Genomic DNA, 6,000 nt, shown 5'->3' on the forward strand with positions numbered 1-6,000 from the left:
AGAAGGATTGCAAATAATATAAACTGCATTGCAGAGTTCCTGGCACACATAGTCAATATTGTAAATGTTGTTTATTGTTATATTTCATCATGCAGCCAAAGAGCTCTTCTACAGTAGAAGAGCATTAGAAGGGTAGAGATTTTTCTCTCTTGTCGATAACCATCGACATTCCTAAAAAAAACCACCTTTGCAGACAGTAAACTGCCAAGCTTAGGCTTCTGAGGCAGTTGGAGTCAAGATCCATCAGCCTTAGACAATGATGTCTTATTTATACTTGAAATAAAACCTGAAGAGAAATGAAATTCTTTAAAGGAAATATAAGAACCAGAAAGAATTTCCCAGACAAGGGGCTGATAATTATAAATCTATTTTTCTGAACCCAATAGTGCAGTGGTTAAGAGTCCTCCTGCTGATGCAGGGGACACAGGTTCACTCCCTGGGAAGATTCCACGTGCCTTGGAGTAACTAAGCCATACCCCACTACTGAAGCCCGAGCTCTCTGGAGCCTGTGCTCCGCAGCAAGAGGAGTCACCACAATGCGAAGCCCGTGCGCCACAGCCAGAGAGTAGCTCCCACTCACCACAGCTAAAGCCTGTGCGGAGACACCAAGACCCAGCACATCCATAAATAATCAGTAAAGATCTTTTTAAAAGTAGAAAGAAAATACAGTTATTATCTACTGTGTGACAACAACTGTTTTAGATGATTTTAAGGGTATTATTACAATTAGTAGTAGTTCTTGGAATATCTCTGGAAAGGGAGAATGCTCTTCTTTATTTCTGAAGTGGGTAAATAATGAATCCAAGCTTCTATAGAACAGAATCAGGTTTTAGAACTCAGCTTGTCTCGCACGAGTATCCATGAGTTTTTCACTACATAATACTGCCTCCACTGTGATGGAGAAAAAGGAATAAAAATAACAACATTCACAATCCAGAACTGTGGTAAAAAACAAATCTGCGGTTCTGCAGGCCTGAGGAAAATTTGGGAATTACCCAGGAGAAGTTGCAGGGACCCAGAAAAATAAAAAAGCAAACCTTGCTTGATTACTATAGCTCACGATTGCAAAGTAAAGCCAAAAAAAAGAAAAAAAAATCATCATCATTTTCTCTGTTTTAATTATGGGAAAAAGAGGGCTGGAATAATCTCAAGGTTTGAAAAACATACATTGTTATTTTCTAGGCAGAAAGAGCCAGAAATGATTGACAGAAGCAAGACTCTCACCACGATAAGCAGGAACAAAAAAGTTATGAGGGCAAAGCACAGCAATTAGGGAAGCCAAGGAGTTTCACATTTTCCTCTCCTTATTAGCACACTGGGTAGGGAAAGTGAGGCGAGATGGTATGGCCATTACCAGTAAGATTTGAATACTTTATTCCTTCCTAGTTTTGTGTTGCTTGTAGTTACTCAAGCATGCAGAGCGCAGAGTTCCCCCTGATCAATTCCCTTCCATATTTCAAGAGCCACAAGGGCAAAGATGAGCCATTTGACATTTGTAATCCCTTCACAGGGGCTCAGTTGAAGGCTCAGCTGCTGCTGTAACCGACAGTGGTCCAAGACTGTCAGCTCAATTAGCACCATATGCAAAACATGATGGAGAAGCAAAGTTCCTCTCCCTCCTTGGACATCCTACCTTTTAGAAGGCTAACTAGATATAAAAAAGCAGGGGCTGTACATTTCTCCTCAGGCCCGAGATCCAAGGCAGCAAGCAGCTGACCCAGTGGCAGGGTGTTAATTAAATTAGGCCTCTTGAATTAAAACGCTGCCACGGGTGCCAGGCCCTGCTGATGAGGACAGGTCTCCAAAGCACTCTCAGTCTAACTTTATGTTTAATTAGTGAGATAAAAAGAATACCATCTCAAATATCTATCTTTTAAGCAATGGACTCATATGCAGGAAAAGGTATCTTCACCATCTTTAAAGAAGGTTTTGAAGCTCACTAATTTCACAGACTTCCATCTCTTCTTTTATCTCAACTAATCAGGAAGGGGTGATTCCAGCAAGACCATGAAATGCAATAAAAATAATTTGAATATTAGTTTGCCCTTCAGTTTTCACTCATAATAATCCATGGTCTGCTTAACAACACTTCAAAAATTAATCCACAGTGAAGAGTGTCAGGTTCTTCTTTCAGAGGAAAAAAAATTTTTTTTTTTGCCTTCCTTAAAACTCAAATTAGCCAAAGGGAAAAGAATCAGTGTCAGAACTGAGGATAATTTGAGATGAGCAGAATAAACATAAATGGGACACTGGATGATGTATGTTTACCCTGTACCAGGTATGAAATTGCAGGAACCTGAATAGCCCAGAGCATTCTCAAACTTTGTTGTTTGTCAGAATCAGTGGAGGCTTCATTCAAATGCAGATTCCTGGGCCCCACCCCAGAGCTTTAGAATCAGAAGTTTTGGAGTGGAACCCCAAAACATGCATTTCCAAGAAGTTCCCTGGAAACTTGATGCTGCTGGTGCCAGGATGACACTTTGAGAAGCATTGGCATTGTGGTAAAGGGCATGAGCTTTTGAGTCAAGCGTAGGTGAAAGTCTAGTTGAATCCCTCACTGTGTGTGTGACCTTCCATAGGCAGGTTACTCTGTCCCTCTGATCTTCAAGTTCCCCATCTATAACATGGAGACAATGATTATTACCTCATAGAGAGGGTTAAATAAAATAATGCAGGAAAATCACACATCACAGTGCCAGGCACATAATAAGTGTTCCATAGCAACTGGTTATGCTTAATATAACATGACTAAGAGAGAAACCAACCAAGCAACAAGGGTGAATCATTTACTTCCTGGATGCTAATTAAAGGATTATGGTTTGAGAGAATTTAAGTGTTTATGAGACAAGTAAGTCCTAAATTAGCATCCTATAATCAAGGCTATATAACAAAAAGAATATGAGAATAATATAAAAAGCACAACATGAGTAAAATTATAACCACATTTGCAGTACAGTTAAGTTAAATGTAAACAATTAATTACTAATGTCTCCAAGGAGCATGTATTAGGCTCCTCTTTTGTGTTACCTCAAATCTTGGACCCACCTGTGCCATTGGCTACTGGGTCATCCATTACCATGGCCAACTTTCTGTAGGCACAACTTGACCACAACTTGCGTTGTACCCCTCAGATCATTGCCATGGCACACTCCTGTTACCCAAAGGAGAGATGTTCCAAGTTCTTGAGGTCTTTGCAGGTCACCCTGGCAGTCAACACTTGGGGACATATGGAATAAACTTTTGACTAATAGGGATCAGTGCCAAGGAATAAATTCTCCCTTCTCTACCATGTCACAAACGTCCTGAGGCACTGCCAGTCTTAGAGTCTCAGAGGACAATTCAGTGAGACTGACCATTAGTTGCCCTTGATTGCAGACAGTGTCAGCTCAACACTGTGCTGTAGAATTGGCTCTCCCTCCCAGCTTCCCTTCCTCACTCTTGCTTCCATGGAATTACATTTCCTAAAGAAACAGTACTACCTGAGGTTTTGGCTTGGGCTCTGCTTTCTGCTTATTTAACTTATGTGCAGAGTACCTTATGTGAAATGTAGGGCTGGATGAGTCACAAGCTAGATTATTACTGGTACTGTGGCCACAGGACAGGAAAAGGTCAGTTTTCATTCCAATCCCAAAGAAAGGCAATGACAAAGAATGTTCAACCTACCACACAATTGCAGTCATCTCACACGCTAAAAAAGTAATGCTCAAAATTCTCCAAGTGACGCTTCAACAGTACGTGAATGGAGAACTTCCAGATGTTCAAGCTGGATTTAGAAAAGGCAGGGGAACCAGAGATCAAATTGCCAACATCCGTTGGATCATTGAAAAAGCAAAACAGTTCCAGAAAAACATCTACTTCTGCTTTACTGAGTACACCAAAGCCTTAACTGCGTGGATCACAACAAACTGTGGAAAATTCTGAAAGACATGGGAATATCAGACCACCTTACCTACCTCCTGAGAAATCTGTAGGCAGTTCAAGAAGGAACAGTTAGAATTGGACATGGAACAACAGACTGGTTCCAAATTGAGACAGGAGTACATCAAGGCTGTATATTGTCACCTTGCTTATTTAATTTATATGCAGAGCACATCATGAGAAATGCTGGGCTAGATGACACAAACTGGAATCAAGATTGCAGGAAGAAGTATCAGTAACCTCAGATATGCAGATGACACCACCCTTATGACAGAAAGTGAGGAGGAACTAAAGAGCCTCTTGATGAAAGTGAAAGAGGAAAGTGACAGTGCTGGCTTAAAACTCAAAATTAAGAAAACTAAGATGATGATATCTGGTCCCATCACTTCATAGCAAATAAATTGGGAAACAATGGAAAGAGTGACAGACTGTTTTTTCTTGGGCTCCAAAATCATTCAGATGGTGGCTCCAGCCATGAAATTAAGAGACACTTGCTCCTTGGAAGAAAACCTCTGACCAACCTAGACAGCATATTAAAAAGCAGAGACATTACCTTAACCTCAAAGGTCCATCTAGTCAAAGCTATGGTTTTTCCAGTAGTCATGTGTGGATGTGAGAATTGAACTATAAAGAAAGCTGAGAGCCAAAGAACTGATGCTTTTGAACTGTGGTGTTGGAGAAGACTCTTGAGAGTCCCTTGGACTGCAAGGAGATCCAACCAGTCCATCCTAAAGGGAATCAACCCTGAATCTTTATTGGAAGGACTGAACCTGAAACAATACATTGGCCACCTGATGCAAAGAGCCGACTCATTGGAAAAGACTCTGACACTGGGATAGATTGAGGGCAGAAAGGAAAAAAAGGAGACAGAGGATGAGATGATCAGATGGCATCACCAACTCAATGGACATGAGTTTGAGCAAACTCCAGGATATGGTAAGCTGGTGTGCTGCAGTCCATGGGGTCACAAAGAGTTGAACACAACTTAGTGACCGAACAACAACAATAGCTTTCTAGAGTGACCAAGGTAGGATAGACAGCATGCAAATAAATGAATTTTGACTGCTTGTTACTCTTAGTAAGGAGTGGTTTGTGGAATATGGAGTGAGCAATTGGATAATTACGTGGGAGTGAGAATGAATTAACAAAGGAGTAAACAGATTCAGATCTTATTACCAAATTCAGACTCAAATTGAAGAAAGTAGGGAAAACCACTAGACCATTCAGGTATGACCTAAATCAAATCCCTTATGATTATACAGTGGAAGTGAGAAATAGATTTAAAGGCCTAGATCTGATAGATAGAGTGCCTGATGCTATGGAATGAGGTTTGTGATGTTGTACAGGAGACAGGGATCAAGACCATCCCCATGGAAAAGAAATGCAAAAAAGCAAAATGGCTGTCTGGGGAGGCCTTACAAATAGCTATGAAAAGAAGAGAGGCGAAAAGCAAAGGAGAAAAGGAAAGATATAAGCATCTGAATGCAGAGTTCCAAAGAATAGCAAGAAGACATAAGAAAGCCTTCTTCAGCGATCAAAGCAAAGAAATAGAGGAAAACAACAGAATGGAAAAGACTAGAGATCTCCTCAAGAAAATTAGAGATACCAAGGGAACATTTCATGCAAAGATGGGCTCGATAAAGGACAGAAATGGTATGGACCTAACAGAAGCAGAAGATATTAAGAAGAGGTGGCAAGAATACACAGAAGAACTGTACAAAAAAGTCTTCATGACCCAGATAATCATGATGATGGTGTGATCACTAATCTAGAGCCAGACATCTTGGAATGTGAAGCCAAGTGGGCCTTAGAAAGCATCACTACGAACAAAGCCAGTGGAGGTGATGGAATTCCAGTTGAGCTGTTTCAAATCCTGAAAAATGATGCTGTGAAAGTGTTGCACTCAATATGCCAGCAAATTTGGAAAACTCAGCAGTGGCCACAGGACTGGAAAAGGTCAGTTTTCATTCCAATTCCTAAGAAAGGCAATGCCAAAGAATGCTCAAACTACTGCACAATTGCACTCATCTCACATGCTAGTAAAGTAATGCTCAAAATTCTCCAAGCCAGGCTTCAGCAATA

Source organism: Ovis aries, chromosome 1 (genome assembly GCF_016772045.2).
Source record: "Ovis aries strain OAR_USU_Benz2616 breed Rambouillet chromosome 1, ARS-UI_Ramb_v3.0, whole genome shotgun sequence".
NCBI lineage: Eukaryota > Metazoa > Chordata > Mammalia > Artiodactyla > Bovidae > Ovis > Ovis aries.